Source organism: Pongo abelii, chromosome 4, assembly GCF_028885655.2.
Source record: "Pongo abelii isolate AG06213 chromosome 4, NHGRI_mPonAbe1-v2.0_pri, whole genome shotgun sequence".
Classification (NCBI taxonomy): domain Eukaryota; kingdom Metazoa; phylum Chordata; class Mammalia; order Primates; family Hominidae; genus Pongo; species Pongo abelii.
Genome location: NC_071989.2, coordinates 147698216 through 147715571, shown reverse-complemented (window position 1 = coordinate 147715571; position 17356 = coordinate 147698216). Strand labels below are relative to the sequence as shown.

At 43.7% G+C, this 17356-nt stretch overlaps 1 protein-coding gene across 4 annotated transcripts in view; it reads right to left on the bottom strand.

The window, feature by feature from the left end:
- Nucleotides 1-17118, bottom strand: part of PAIP2 (poly(A) binding protein interacting protein 2) — a 29913-nt gene extending 12795 nt beyond the window's left edge. The window contains exon 1 of one of the 4 annotated variants that reach the window (XM_054555160.1): nt 17033-17118. The gene's annotated coding sequence lies outside the window, so the exon portion shown is untranslated. 4 annotated transcript variants of the gene reach the window in all.
- Nucleotides 17119-17356: the final 238 nt, after the last annotated feature.

Genomic DNA, 17356 nt, shown 5'->3' with positions numbered 1-17356 from the left:
GAAGTGCAGTGGCTCAATCTCATCTCATTGCAACCTCCACCTCCCGGGTTCAAGTGATCCTCCTGCCTCAGCCTCCCGAGTAGCTGGGACTACAGGCACATGCCAGCACACCTGGCTAATTTTCTGTATATTTTTAGTAGAGGCGGGGTTTCACCATGTTGGCTAGGCTGGTCTCGAACTCCTGACACTGAATAATCCACTCGCCTTGGACTCTCTCAAAGTGTTGGGATTACAGGCGTAAGTCACTGTGCCCAGCCCGAAATGTCATTTTTCAACAAAAATTATGAGGCATGCAAAGAAATAAAAAAGTATGGCCCATACACAGGCAAAAAATAAATTAACAGAAACTGTCCCCAAGGGAGCCCAGATATTAGATTGGACAAAGACTTTATTTATTTATTATTTTTGAGGAGGAGTGTTTTGCTCTTTTTGCCCAGGCTGGAGTGCAATGGCACGATCTTGGCTCACTGCAACCTCCACCTCCTGGGTTCAAGTGATTCTCCTGCCTCAGCCTCCCGAGTAGCTGGGATTACAGGTGCAGGCCACCATGCCTGGCTAATTTTTGTATTTTTAATAGAAACGGGGTTTCACCATGTTGGTCAGGCTAGTCTCGAACTCCTGACCTTGTGATCCTCCTGCCTTGGTCTCCCAAAGTGCTGGTATTATAGGCGTGAGCCACCGTGCCCAGCCGACTTTATTTATTTAATGTATCGTTTTTGAGACAGAGTTTTGCTCTGTCACCCAGGCTGGAGTGCAATGGCATGATCTCAGCTCACTGCAATTTCCACCTCCTGGGTTCAAGTGATTCTCCTGCCTCAGCCTCCCAAGTAGCTGGGATCACAGGCACCCACCACCATGTCCGGCTAATTTTTGCAGCTTTTAGTGGAGATGAGGTTTTCACCATGTTGGCCAGCCTGGTCTCAAACTCCTGACCTCAGGTGCCTCCCAAAGTGCTAGGATTACAGGCGTGAGCCACCACGCCCAGCCTTTATTTTTTGAGACTGAGTCTCCCTGTGTTGCCCAGGCTGGAGTGCAGTGGCTTGATCTGGGCTCACTGCAACCTCCACCTCCCAGGTTCAAGCAATTCTCCTTCCTCAGCCTCCCGAGTAGCTGGGATTACAGGCGCCCACCACCACACCCAACTAATTTTTGTATTATTTTAGTAGAGATGGGGTTTCACCATGTTGGCCAGGCTGGTCTCGAACTCCTGACCTCAGGTGATATGCCCGCATCAGCCTCCCAAAGTGCCACTGTGCCTGGCCAAAAACTTCAAATCAAGTATATTAAATATGTTAAAAGAGCTAAAGGAAACCATGTAGAAAAAAATAAAAGGAACCATAAAATGATGTCTCACCAAATAGAAAATATCAATAGAGACAAACAGTGGGCCGCCGTGGCTTACGCCTGTAATCCCAACACTTTGAGAGGCCAAGGCAGGCAGATCACCTGAGGTCAGGAGTTCAAGACCAGCCTGGACAACATGGTGAAATCCTGCCTCTAATAAAAATACAAAAAATTTAGCCAGGCATGGGGGTGCATGCCTGTAATCCCAGCTACTTGGGAGGCTGAGGCAGGAGAATTGCTTGAACCCAAGAAGTGGAGGTTGCAGTGAACAGAGATCATGCCACTGCACTACAGCCTGGGAAACAAGAGTGAAAACTCTGTCTCCAAAAAAAAAAAAAAAAAAAAAAACAGAGACAAATAGAAATTTTGGAGTTGAAAAGTAAACTGGGCCAGGTGCGGTGGCTCAGGCCTGTAATCCCAGCACTTTGGGACTTTGGAAGGCTGGGGCAGGAGGATCACGAGGGCAGGAGTTCAAGACCAGCCTGGCCAACATAGTGAAAACCCTGTCTCTACTAAAAGTACAAAAATTAGCCAGATGGGGTAGCACGTGCCTGTAGTCCCAGCTACTCAGGAGGCTGAGCCAGGAGTATCGCTTGAACCTGGAGGTGGAGGCCGTAGTGAGCTGAGACCATGCCACTGCACTCCAGCCCGGGCAACAGAGCATGACTCCATCTCAAAAAAAAAAAAAAAAAAAGGTACAACTGAAATGAAAAATTTACTAGAGGGGTTCAACAGCAGATATGAGCAGGGAGACAAAAGAATCAGCAAATTTAAGTTAAGGTTAATTGAGATTTATCCAGTCTGAGAAGCAGAATGAGGAAATGAAGAAAAATGAACAGAACGTTGAGAGACCCAGGAGACATCAACTGTGCCAAAATATATACAATGGAATTCCCAGAAGAAAAGAATAGGTCAGAAACGTCTGAAGAGATAACAGCCTAAAACTCCCTAAATTTGATAAAAAGACATAAATCTATGTATCTAAGAAGCTCAATTAACCCCAAGTAGGATAAACTCAATATGACCCATACCAATACACATTACAATCGAATTGTTGAAAAACAAAGAGAGCATCTTGAAAACACCAAGAGAAGCAACTCATTACATACAAGGGATCCTCAATAAGATTAACAGCTGATTTCTCACCAGAAACCACGGAGGTCAGAAGGTAACATATTCAAAATGCTGAAAGAAAAAAAAATCGAACCAAGAATTCTTTATCTGGCAAAACTACCCTTTCAAAAATGAAGGAGAAATTAAGTCATTGCCAGATAAGCAAAAATGGACAGTTTGTCACTAGTAGACCTGTCCTATAAGAAAAGCTAAAGTGAGTCATTCAGGCTGAAATGAAAGAACTCTATAGACATTAAATTGAATCCACACAAAATTAAAATGCCAGTAAAAGTAACTTATACAGGTAGTCACAAAAGTCTGTAATAACATATTTTGGCTTATTACTCCTCTTTCTTTCTGCATTATTTAAAAGATAAGGCTGGGCACAGTGGCTCATGCCTGTAATCCCAGCACTCTGGAAGGCCAAAGTGGGTGGATCACCTGAGGTCAGGAGTTCAAGACCAGCCTGGCCAACATGGCGAAACCCTGTCTCTACTAAAAATACAAAAAAATTAGGTGGGTGTGGTGGCAGGCACCTGTAATCTCAGCTACTCGGGAGGCTGAGGCAGGAGAACCAGGAGGCAGAGGGTACAGTGAGCCGAGACAGCGCCACTGCACTCCAGCCTGGGCCAACAACAGCGAGACTCTGTCTAAACAAAAAAAAAAAAAAAAAAAGACAATGCATAATGTAAGAATTATAAGTCTATGATAACGGGCATACAATGTATAAAGATGTATTTTGTAGTAACAAATTACAAAAGACGTAATTATTTTGTAATTACATTATTACAAATGTAATAATGGTGGGCGACACTAAGCTATATAGTCTTTTGGATACACTTGAAACTGAATTGTTACAAACTAAGATGTTAATTATAACCTCCAGGGTAACCCTTAAGAAAATAATACACAGTAAAAATGTGTACAACAGCTGGGGTATATCATCATCCTATTCAGAAATAGCCAGAAACAAATGTCTTTAACATCCTAAGAGTCAATGAGCTCAAACCTATATATGTTGAGAGTCTCCCCTGGCTGAGAGAACGCTTTTCTCCAGAACAAAAATAATTAAAACTTAGAGGAAATGCTGGACACACAAAAGAAGGACCTAACTTGCTTGAATGACTTTTAAGGACCGAAAGCAGATAATGACTTAACAATACAGTAAAAAAACAAACTCTGGTACAAATAAGTCACAGAGGAAAACAAAACAAAAAACACAATGGCACAAGACAGGGATGCCCTCTCTCACCACTCCTATTCAACATAGTGTTGGAAGTTCTGGCCAGGGCAATTAGGCAGGAGAAGGAAATAAAGGATATTCAATTAGGAAAAGAGGAAGTCAAATTGTCCCTGTTTGCAGACGACATGATTGTATATCTAGAAAACCCCATTGTCTCAGCCCAAAATCTCCTTAAGCTGATAAGCAACTTCAGCAAAGTCTCAGGATACAAAATCAATGTACAAAAATCACAAGCATTCTTATACACCAACAACAGACAGAGAGCCAAATCATGAGTGAACTCCCATTCACAATTGCTTCAAAGAGAATAAAATACCTAGGAATCCAACTTACAAGGGACGTGAAGGACCTCTTCAAGGAGAACTACAAACCACTGCTCAAGGAAATAAAAGAGGATACAAACAAATGCAAGAACATTCCATGCTCTTGGGTAGCAAGAATCAATATCGTGAAAATGGCCATACTGCCCAAGGTAATTTACAGATTCAATGCCATCCCCATCAAGCTACCAATGACTTTCCTCACAGAACTGGAAAAAACTACTTTAAAGTTCATATGGAACCAAAAAAGAGTCCGCATTGCCAAGTCAATCCTAAGCCAAAAGAACAAAGCTGGAGGGATCACACTACCTAACTTCAAACTATACTACAAGGCTACAGTAACCAAAACAGCATGGTACTGGTACCAAAACAGAGATATAGATCAATGGAACAGAACAGAGCCCTCAGAAATGACGCCGCATCAGAAATGATGCCGCATATCTACAACTATCTGATCTTTGACAAACCTGACAAAAACAAGCAATGGGGAAAGGATTCCCTATTTAATAAATGGTGCTGGGAAAACTGGCTAGCCATATGTAGAAAGCTGAAACTGGATCCCTTCCTTACACCTTATACAAAAATCAATTCAAGATGGCTTAAAGACTTAAACGTTAGACCTAAAACCATAAAAACCCTAGAAGAAAACCTAGGCATTACCATTCAGGACATAGGCATGGGCAAGGACTTCATGTCTAAAACACCAAAAGCAATGGCAACAAAAGCCAAAATTGACAAATGGGATCTAATTAAACTAAAGAGCTTCTGCACAGCAAAGGAAACTACCATCAGAGTAGAACAGGCAACCTACAAAATGGGAGAAAATTTTCACAACCTACTCATGTGACAAAGGGCTAATATCCAGAATCTACAATGAACTCAAACAAATTTACAAGAAAAAAACAAACAGCCCCATCAAAAAGTGGGCGAAGGACATGAACAGACACTTCTCAAAAGAAGACATTTATGCAGCCAAAAAACACATGAAAAAATGCTCACCATCACTGGCCATCAGAGAAATGCAAATCAAAACCACAATGAGATACCATCTCACACCAGTTAGAATGGCGATCATTAAAAAGTCAGGAAACAACAGGTGCTGGAGAGGATGTGGAGAAATAGGAACACTTTTACACTGTTGGTGGGACTGTAAACTAGTTCAACCCTTGTGGAAGTCAGTGTGGCGATTCCTCAGGGATCTAGAACTAGAAATTCCATTTGACCCAGCCATCCCATTACTGGGTATATACCCAAAGGACTATAAATCATGCTGCTATAAAGACACATGCACACGTATGTTTACTGCGGCACTATTCACAATAGCAAAGACTTGGAACCAAGCCAAATGTCCAACAATGATAGACTGGATTAAGAAAATGTGGCACATATACACACCATGGAATACTATGCAGCCATAAAAAATGATGAGTTCATGTCCTTTGTAGGGACATGGATGAAACTGGAAATCATCATTCTCAGTAAACTATCGCAAGAACAAAAAACCAAAAACCACACATTCTCACTCATAGGTGGGAATTGAACAATGAGAACACATGGACACAGGAAGGGGAACATCACACTCTGGGGACTGTTGTGGGGTGGGGGGAGCGGGGAGGGATAGCATTGGGAGATATACCTAATGCTAGATGATGAGTTAGTGGGTGCAGCGCACCAGCATGGCACATGTATACATATGTAACTAACCTGCACATTGTGCACATGTACCCTAAAACCTAAAGTATAATAATAATAATTAAAAAAAAAAAAACAAACACAAAACTGAGAGGCTGACTATACTCAGCTGTAACTTTTTTTTTTTTGAGACAGTTTCATTCTTGTTGCCCAGGCTGGAGTGCAATGGCACGATCTCGGCTCACCACAACCTCCATCTCCCTGGGTTCAAGCCATTGTCCTGCCTCAGCCTCCCGAGCAGCTGGGTTACAGGCATGCTCTACCACGCCTGGCTAACTTTGTATTTTTAGTAGACACGGGGGTTTCTCCACGTTGGTCAGGCTGGTCTCAAACTCCCAACCTCAGGTGATCTGCCCACTTTGGCCTCCCAAAGTGCTGGATTACAGGCGTGAGCCAACGCACCCAGCCTCATCTGTTACTATCTTATCTTTGGCTCATGCCTCATTCTGACCCACTATAAAACTGGCAGGTAGGCTGGGCGTGGTGGCTCATGTCTGTAATCCCAGCACTTTGGGAGGCTGAGGCAGGCAGATGACCTGAGGTCGGGAGTTCGAGACCAGCCTGACCAACATGGAGAAACCCTGTCTCTACTAAAAACACAAAATTAGCCGGGCGTGGTGGCACATGCCTGTAATCACAGCTACTCGGGAGGCTGAGGCAGAGGTTGCGGTGAGCCAAGATCGCTCCACTGCACTCCAGCCTGGGCAACAAGGACGAAACTCCATCTCAAAAAAAAACAAATTGGCAGGAATTAACTGAGAAAGCCAATAATTTTTCCCCAGGTTTTTTACAGCCTGTATTTGTTTCAAGGCATGTTATGCTTTAAAACCCTAAAACTGTCAGAAAATATATAAAAATAAAAAATGTTCAGTATTAATCTCATGCAAAGGAGATAACACGTCTTGATAACACAGCAAGACTAACTCAGAAAAACTAGTTTAATGTATCTAGTAGTCATTAAAATACATGTAAATCAGATTTCCCTAGTGAAAATCACAAAATAAATGTGATTATCCAAAATGCTTAGAACCAGAAGTGTTTTGTTTTGTTTTGAGATTTTGGAATACTGTATTATACTTGTAGTTGAGCATCCCAAATCTGAAATTTTGAGTGTCATGTTGGCATTCAAAAAGTTCTGGACTTTGGAACAGTTCAGATATCAAATTTTCAAACTGGGATGCTCAACCTGTCATAAACAGTAATTTTTCACTTTATGCTTTCAGTATTCATTTGAAAATTTTTGGACAGCGGGGTCTTTGCACAAATTTAGGATCAATTTTGTTAGGAAAGCCAGCAGTGAAGTTTAGGCCGATGCGGGAGGATCACTTGGGGTCAGGAATTCAAGATCAGTGTGGGAAACATACCAAGACCCCCTCTATACAAAAAACACTTTTAATTAGCTGGGCATGGTGGTGTTCACCTGTAGACCCAATTACTTGGAAAGCTGAGACAGGAGGATTACTTGAACCATGACTGCACCACTGCACTCCAGCCTGGGTGATACAGCAAGACCCCATCTCTCAAAAATAGAGTGACAGGGATGAATGTAAAAAGTACACACTACTTACAAAAAAAAAAGAAAAAAAGTTAGGTATACAAATGTCTAAAGCATATATATTTTTCCCTCTCCGATCCTATCATAGAGGTAATTCATCAATGTTAACAGCTTAATATGTACCCTTTCATAATTCTTTGTTTATATAAACATGCATAAAGCATTTCTGTATTTTAACAGAATTATATTAAATATATTACATAAAATCTTCCCTAGTCAACAGGTATTGGTATACTTCACTTTTTAATGGATACAACACTACTTATTCAACCACCCCCTTCTGATGTACATTTATGTTCCCACTTCTTGCCATTACACACAATCTTGCTATGATCACTCTTTTTTTTTTTTTTAGTAGAGACAAGGTAGTAGTGCCTTCTATAGGATATATTCCTATAAGTGGGAGTAACTGTGTCAAGGGCCATGTGCATTTTAACTGTAAGAGATGACAGATTATTTATAAAAATGTGGCAATACACATTCCTATTATACTGTTTGGGTGCATCCATTTTGCTGCATCTTCAACAATCCCAGATATTACATATGTATTGTATTTTATTTTTGCAATCAGATGAGCTAAAAATGACATCTGTTTTCCTTTACAGCTTCTGGGAAGTCTTTTCCCACATTGAGATTATATTTCCTGTATTTTCTCTCAATATTTTTATAGTTTCAAGTTTTTATATTTAAATCTTTAGTTCATTTGAACATTTGAGTATGTGAAGGATCTATATTTTTCCATATAAATTACATCATCCCCCACTAATGAAAGCTTATTCCTCATGTTTATCATAATTGAATTCCCATTTGTCTGAATCTATTCTGAGATTCTTTATTCTGTAATTGTGTATTTCTATACCAATATCAAAAACTGAAAGAGGACAAGGAACACAAACCTTTCATCTAGATTCATCAGTCTTTTACCTGTTTTCTCTATTTTTTTTTTTTTTTTTGCTTAACCATTTGATAAGTTGCAGGTATGATCTTTCAACCTCAACTATTTCAATTTTTTAATTTTTTTTTTTTTTTTTTTTGAGACGGAGTCTCACTCTGTCACCCAGGCTGGAGTGCAGTGGCACAATCTCGGCTCACCGCAACCTCCACCTCCCGAGTTTAAGTGCTTTTCCTGTCTCAGCCTCCCGAGTAGCTGGGACTACAGGCGCATGCCCCCATGACACACTAATTTTTGCATTTTTAGTAGACATGGGGTTTTGTCATGTTGGCCAGGCTGGTCTCGAACTCCTGACCTCATGATCCGCCCACCTCAGCCTCCCAAAGTGCTGGGATTACAGGCATGAGCCACCGCGCCTGGCCTGTGATTTCTATTTCCAAAGTACAAGAATGATGTATATATATTACACTCATCTTTTTTACTTAATCTGTTCAATTCTGAAAGTGGTTTATCGAAGTCCTCTACTACAGTAGATAGAATATGTGACCCAGTCTGAGAATTTTTGTCTCATAAGGAATTAACTTTTTTTTTTTTTTTTTTTTTTTTGAGACAGAGTCTCGCTTTGCTGCCGAGGCTGGAGTGCAGTGGCACGATCTCAGCTCACTGCAATCTCTGCCTCCAGGGTTCAAGCAATTCTCCTGCCTCAGCCTCCAGAGTAGCTGAGATTACAGGCGGCCACCACCACACCTGGCTTTTATTTCTTATTTTTATTTTTATTATTTTTTTTTTGAGATGGAGTCTCACTCTGTCGCCAGGCTGGAGTGTAGTGGCGCAATCTCGGATCACTGCAACCTCTGCCTCCCGCGTTCAAGTGATTCTCCTGCCTCAGCCTCCCGAGTAGCTGGGATCACAGGTGCACGCCACCATGTCCAGCTAACTTTTGTATTTTTAGTAGAAACAGGGTTTCACCTGGTCTCAATCTCTTGACTTTGTGATCCGCCTGTCTCAGCCTCCCAAAGTGCTGGAATTACAGGTGTGAGACACTGTGCCCAGCCAGGAATTAACATTTTTGATAACTGATGTTTCGTTTTATGTCTTTCATAATAATTTCATGTTTACTTTTCTTATGCTTTTTTCAAGTGTTCTATTAACTATTTCTTTCCTATAGCATTTATTTTCCTACACTTAATAACTTTAACTATTTTCGTATCAATTAAAAATGTACTCCAAGGGCGGGAGGCAGTGGCTCATGCCTGTAATCCCAGCACTTTGGGAGGCTGAGGCGCTTGGATCACAAGGTCAGGAGATCGAGACCATCCTGGCCAACATGGCGAAACCCAGTATCTACTAAAAATACAAAAATTAGCCAGGCATGGTGGTGTGAGCTTGTAGTCCTAGCTAGTCAGGAGGCTGAGGCAGGAGAATTGCTTGAACCCGGGAGGCGGAGGTTGCAGTGAGCTAAGATCACACCACTGTACTCCAGCCTGGGCGACAGAGCGAGACTCCGTCTCAGAGAAAAAACTACAACAACAACAACAAAAAACAACTCTATACACCCATTTAGAATGCCTTTCCTTCTCCAATATACCCAACCCAATGCCTACTCTGAGCCAAGGCAGGCCCTTTAAAATTATTTTACCTACACACTTCTTCCCTCCCCAATCTTCAGTTTTGTGGAAGTTAGCACTGGTAGATTCCTACTATTAGGTGTTCTCTTACTATGTTTTAAAATAATTTTTGAATTGAATACTTGACAATTCACATTATCATCCATTTATATTTTACTGAATTCATCACTCAGGCCAGGCACGGTGGCTCACGCTTGTAATCCCAGCACTTTGGGAGGCTGAGGCAGGAGAATTGCTTGAACCTGGGAGGCAGAGGTTGCAGTGAGCCAAGATTGTGCCCTGCACTTCAGCCTAAGCAATAAGTGTGAAACTCCAACTTAAAAAAAAAAAAAAAAAAAAGATACAAAGATTAGCCGGGCGTGGCCAGGCACAGTGGCTCACACCTGTAATCCCAGCACTTTGGGAGGCTGAGGTGGGCAGATCATGGGGTCAGGAGATCTAGACTATCTTGGCTAACACGGTGAAACCCCATATCTACTAAAAATACAAAAAAAAATTAGCCAAGTGTGGTGGCGGGCACCTGTAGTCCCAGCTACTCGGGAGGCTGAGGCAGGAAATTGGCGTGAACCCGGGAGGCAGAGCTTGCAGTCAGCTGAGACCACGCCACTGCACTCCAACTTGGGCGACAGAGCGAGACTCCATCTCAAACAAACAAACAAAAAAAATTAGCCAGGCTTGGTGGTGCTCCCCTGTTGTCCCAGCTACTCAGAAGGCTGAGGCAGGAGAATTGCTTGAGCCTGGGAGGCAGAGGCTGCAGCGAGCCAAGATCACGCCACTGCACTCCAGCCTGGGTGACACTGCAAGACCCTGTCTCAAAAAATAAAAATAAATAAGTAAATTCATCACTCGTAGTTCTTTTTTTTTTGACATGGAGTCTCACTCTGTTGCCCAGGCTAAAGTGCAGCTGCACGATCTCGGGTCACTGCAACCTCTGCCTCCTGAGTAGCTGGAATTACAAGTGTGCAACACCATGCCTGTGCCTGGCTAATTTCTGTATTTTTAGCAGAGATGGGGTTTCACTATGTTGGCCAGGCTCGTCTCGAACTCCTGAACTCAGGTGATCCACCCACCTCGGCCTCCCAAAGTGCTGGGATTACAGATATGAGCCACCACACCGGCCACTCATAATTGTTTCTTATATTCATCATCTTCCCAACTTCCTATCTTTGTAAAATAGTTCAAAATGCTACCTGAGGATTTATCATTCTAAGCCAGTGTCCAAAACATCTTTTGCCTTCATGTTTGAATAAAAATGTTGTATGGCCTGGCATGGTGGCTCAGGCCTGTAATCCCACCACTTTGGGAGGCCAAGGTGGGTGGATCATTTGAGGTCAGGAGTTCTAGAAAAGCCTGGCCAATATGGTGAAACCTTGCCTCTACCAAAAATACAAAAATTAGCCGGGCTTGGTGGTGGGCGCCAGTAGTGTCAGCTACTCAGGAGGTTGAGGCAGGAGAATCGCTTGAACTCGGGAGGTGGAGGTAGCAGTGAGCCAAGATCACTCCACTGCACTCCAGCCTGGGTGACAGAGCGAAACTGTGTGGGGAAAAAAAAAAAAAAAAAAGTTGTAACATGAGTATTTCCATGTAAATGTCCTAAAAAATTAGTTGTAACAGAATTCTGAGATGTCTGTGCTTCCTGTTGATAATCTATTGTCAATAATTCCAACTTTCAATGTTGTAGAAAATCAATTTTCTTTCCTTTTAAAAATCCTGTTCTAGGCTGGGTGCAGTGGCTCACGCCTATAATCCTAGCACTTTGGGAGGCCAAGGGAGGTGGATCACTTGAGGTGAGGAGTTTGAGACCGGCCCTGGCCAACATGGTGAAACCCCATCTCTACTAATACAAAAAATAAGCCAGGCATGGTGGCGCACAGCTGTAGTCCCAGCTACTCGGGAGCCTGAGGCAGGAGCACTGCTTGAACCTAGGAGGCAGAGGTTGCAGTGAGCTGAGATGGTGCATTCCAACCTGAGCAACAGAGTGAGACTGCATCTCAAAAAATAAAAATAAGCCGGGCACAGCGGCTCACGCCTGTAATCCCAGCACTTTGGGAGGCCAAAGCGGGTGGATCACGAGGTCAAGAGATTGAGGCCATCCTGGCCAACTTGGGTGAAACCCCGTCTCTAAAAATACAAAAATTAGCTGGACATGGTGGTGCACGCTTGTGGCCCCAGCTACTCGGGAGGCTGAGGCAGGAGAATTGCTTGAACCTGGGAAGCAGAGGTTGCAGTGAGCTGAGATGGTGCCACTGCATTCCAACCTGAGCAACAGAGTGAGACTGTATCTCAAAAAATAAAAATAGGCCAGGTGCGGTGGCTCACGCCTGTAATCCCAACACTTTGGGAGGCCAAGAGGGGTGGATCATGAGGTCAAGAGATTGAAACCATCCTGGCCAACATGGTGAAACTCCGTCTCTAAAAATACAAAAATTAGCTGGGTGTGGTAGCACATGCTTGTAGTCTCAGCTACTGGGGAGGCTGAGGCAGGAGAATCACTGGAACCTGGGAGGCGGAGGTTGCAGTGAGCCGAGATTGCGCCACTACACTCCAGCCTGGCGACAGAGCGAATCTCTGTCTCAAAAAAATAAATAAAAATTTTAAAATCCTGTTCTAGATGACAGCTTAAGATGTTTTAACAAATTCATATATTTCACCAGATTTTGGTTAGGTAAGAGCAATTTTTTTCCCAGTACTACTGCCTAGAAGTCAGCAAACCCTTTCAGTTTATCAACTTAGGGCTTTATTGTGTCTTCAGCTGTTTTTTCCCTCCTGAAATGCCTCTTAGACACATTGGTTTCCAGCAGTGTCCTTTTATATTGTCTATGGAATTTTAAAATACAGAAGTCTTTTAGGTTTTACAATCTTTCTCCACTAGTTTCATCTTTTAAGAATTCTCATTAAAATTCAAATATAGGCCTGGCGCGGTGGCTCATGCCTGTAATCCCAGCATTTTGGGAGGCCGAGGCGGGCAGATCACAAACAAGGTCAGGAGATTGAGACCATCCTGACTAACATGGTGAAACCACGTCTCTCCTAAAAATACAAAAAATTAGCCGGGCATGGTGGCAAGCGCCTGTAGTCCCAGCTACTCAGGAGGCTGAGGCAAGAGAATGGCGTGAACCCGGGAGGCGGAGCTTGCAGTGAGTTGAGATCGCGCCACCGCACTCAGGCCTGGGCGACAGAGCGAGACTCTGTCTCAAAAAAAAACAAAAACAAAATTCAAGTATAGTTTTCTTCTGTTTCTTTCATTAATCTACTCCATAGGCACCATCTTTTCTCATTCCCTTGGACTCTGTTTTGAACCACTGTGATCCTTACCTTATTTGCATATTTTTTTTAATCGTATTTTACGCATATATACGTTTAAGCATACTTCCTTTGGCAGTTAAAGAGGATCCCAACATTTTTCAGTTGGTCTGTTTTCCACTCTTAAGTCTGTGAAAAGGACCGAATTTTTTGTTTTACTATTTGGCGCAATAAGGTAACGATTAAAAAACATGGGCTCTGGGCTGGGCGCAGTGGCTCACGCCTGTAATCCCAGCACTTTGGGAGGCCAAGGCCGTTGGATCACAAGGTCAGGAGATCGAGATCATCCTGGCTAACACAGTGAAACCCCGTCTCTACTAAAAATACAAAAACAAAATTAGCCAGGCATGGTGGCGGGCGCAGCTACTTGGGAGGCTGAGGCAGAAGAATGGCGTGAACCCTGGGGGTGGAGCGTGCAGTGAGCCGAGATCGCGCCACTGCATTCCAGCCTGGGCAACAGAGCAAGACTCTGTTTCAAAAACAGCAACAACAACAACAAAAAACCCATGGGCTCTGGAACCAGGCTGCTTAACTAACTGTGTGACCATGGCAAGTTATTTAACCTGAGTCTTGGTTTCCTCATCCATTACATGGGAATTAATCATAGTACCTAGTTAGAGAACCTGGCACATAACAATTGGCATTAACTATCTCGGTGATTAAATATTTAAGGCAGTTAAAGGTCTCTAGACCAAGGGACAAGGTAAAAATTAGAGATCTTAAATCTACAGAGGTGAAACAATGTCACAGGAAAATCCCAAAGTCTACCCTAATCTCAACTGTAGTGTAACAAGGGTAATTAGGTGAGAGCAAGAATGGGTCATCCTTACTCATAAAAGCTCAAGTACATTAGAAATGCCACCAAATTTATACAAACTGATATAAGAAGCAGAGGCTATTCAAATCCTCCAAACGTGTGCCCATCCAATATGGTGGCCATCGGCTACACAGATCTACTTAATTAAAATTTAGTTCTTCATTTACACTAGCCACATCTCAAGTGCTCATAACCACACACAGTACCTACATCATTGGACAGCACCACTCTAAACAATGAAAAAATTAAGAAAAAAGGGAGTTTTTTGGAACTGAACCTTAGCCTATATCGAATGCAAACTATTCATGCACCTATGCAACAGGTGGTCAAGATCACAAAGGCAATGACTTGGACAACTTTAATCTTAGACCCCAGTCAGAAGACGTAGGTTCAAATCCCAGCTATGCTACATAGCCACCTTAAAGTACCCTAGACCTGTCACTAAATCACACAGCACCACATAATGGTTAAGAGCATAGAATCTCTGGACTATCTGGATTTGAATTCCGACTATCACTAACTCTGTGACATTGGGAAAGTTACTTCACATCTCATTTGTTATCTTCATTTTACAGTAGGGCCTACCTTCTAGCTATGTTGTGGATCAAATTAGTTAATATTTGTAAAGGCAATTAGAACAATGCCTGGCATTGTTGTTATATAAATATTTGCTAAATAAAAATAATTTTTCAGGCTTCTATTTCCTTAATTCCCAAGAGGGCAAGATAAAACTTGCTCTGTTGGGAGGCCAAGGAGGGGGCGGATCACAAAGTCAGGAGATCGAGACCATCCTGGCTAACACGGTGAAACCCTGTCTCTACTAAAAATACAAAAAATTAGCCAGGCGTGGTGGCAAGCGCCTGTAGTCCCAGCTACTAGGGAGGCGGAGGCAGGAGAATCGCTTGAACCCGGGGAGGCGGAGGTTGCAGTGAGCCAATTGCGCCACTGCACTCCAGCACTCCAGCCTGGCGACAGAGTGAGACTCCATCTCAAAACAAAACAAAACAAAAAAAACTTGCTCTGCCCATTTCACGTTTCATGATAATGACAATAGGATATAAATTACAAGAAAATGTTTTAAAAGCACAAAAGGTTATTAGATTACAAGGGGGCAGAGGTCTTGCCTTCCACATTCTTTAATCTCCCACAGTATCAACCAAATTGCTGTGCTAAGTGTTCATTTAATTTTAAGTTTTTCACTAAAACTGGAGCGTCACACTCTAGAGTCATAAAGTGATAAACCTGAATAAGGTGCAGAGTGCTTATTTAAGGAAAAGCCTGCTATAAACTCATTCTGACCAAAAGAGAGTGAAATTAACTACCTCAATTTGAGTTCCTAAGGAGCAACATGCACAGCCTTGAATCATTAGAGGAAATCTCCATTCCCTAACTTCCATCCCCTAAAGAGACACAAGTGGGCTCTATAGTTCTTGTCAAGTTACCTATCCTGTGATTTTTTTTGTGTGTGTGTGAAAAAGTTTTATTCAAGTTCACAACTGACAAGTAGTATAAACAGACTAATTTTCCCCAAATATCCTGTCTTTCACTAACTGGAAACAATCACAAAAGCAAATAGTGGAGTCTCATTAAAAATTATTGTAGAGAATTTTTACTTATTGCAAACATAACCTACGCCAGAAGAAATTTCAAAAGCGACTTAATGAAAATATAAACCAACACCTGATCTAACTGCGCTAATGAAATCTGTGAAAAAACAATGCCACCACGTTCCAACATTAGCCAGCACACCCAACAAGAGCATCTACTTTCCGTTGAAATAAACGTCAAAGGCTGTCAACTGCTACACCTTCCAAGGCAAATTGGAAGCCAAATTCTTTCTAGAGTTTGGGGTTTTTATGAGTTGATACGGGTGCCAAATCAGGGAAAAGAGAAACAAAAGGAAGCAGGTAAGACCCCTTTTAGGAGTCACTAACAAATATCACTGCTGGCTGCTGCAACAAATGTTTTGAAGACCTAAGTTCACCACAAGCCTTATTTATTTCTGATGGCGGTGGTGGGGAAGGAGGAGAGTAAGCACAGAAAATTATTAAAAGGTAAGAGGACTTTAAAGTTCATCTAACTCAACGCCCTCCTAGGGTAAGGGTTCCCAGTACCCCAAAGGTTCTTTTTTCCGGGGCATGAGCTACAATACAACCAAAAATAAGAGGTAGCGATGGCGAAGAAACGGGAGAAAGACGATCTTCTGATCAGGCCCGTCGACGGTTGCAGCGTTCCCCCAGGACGCCAAGAGCCCGCCAGTCCCTCCGCCCCTCGCTCCCCAAACCCCAGCCTCGGCTGAGGCGCGCACGCGCAGCAAGTACGGGCTGCGCGTGGCGACGCGCAGGCGTAAAGTGGGTAGAAACAATGAGCTTTGTTGCCGAGGCGGTGGGGGGGGGGGGGGGGGCAGGGGAAAGGTACCCGGCGGAGGGATAAAGGACCGGGAGAATGGGGAACAGGAGAAAGTGCTATCCCGGCAACCCTCGCGCCACTGAGGACCCGGATAGAGAGCTGCGAGATCCAAATCATTAATAATGACAATGGAAAAAAAAAGGGACGGCCATGTCTCGGAGAAGACAGAGACGAAGTCGGCCCAAGCTTATCCTTCAAACTTGGTGGAAAGAGGCAATGAACAACGGAGGCCGCAAGGGACTCGGTGGCCAACCACCCAGAGAACCCTTTAGGCCCCTCTGTCGTCGCCGACGTGCTGTCCCTCGACCTCCGCACCCCTGTCGCCATTCTACCCGAGGGGACCCCTCACCCAATGCACAGCAGCGGGGACGGCAGCCAACGAATCCTGTCGGCCTCCGCGGATCTCCACAGGCAGCGCCGCTCCCCCGCTCGACGTGCGCTTCGCCCGCCGCCTCCCTTCTCCAGTCCAAACAAACACCCCAGCCCGGAAGTGACTTCACTTCCGTCGCCGCCAGCCCCGCCCTCTTGTTCTGTCAGCTCTGCCCTCCGAAGCCACTAGAGGGCGCGCGCGAGAACGCGCGACCCCGAAGGCTGTCTCCAACGCTGCACACGTGTGCACGCGCAACAGCCTTTCCAGAGCGCCCCTACGGCCGGCTACCGGGTGTAGCAGGAACGCTGTCGCACGTTCTCTCTGGGAGGCAGGAATGGGGGCGTACCCGTCCATCTTCCGAGAATGATGATATGCAATGAGTGAGGCAGCTGGGGACTGAAGAGCACCCTGACAAGATACACAGGCGTGGACTTTTACAGACATCACACACACCCCCCCCAAAACGTAATACTTAGATAATGACATAGCACACACACACCCGTACACACCCCAAGAATGATACACAATGTCACACAAACAGCGACATGCACCGAGTCACGTCAAGATCCTGACACAGAAAAATAATTAAAGGAAATCACAGAGGCGTACTAAATGATATGCAAACACCCGCACTCAGACACGTGCAGGCTCAAAAACACACTTTTTGAAG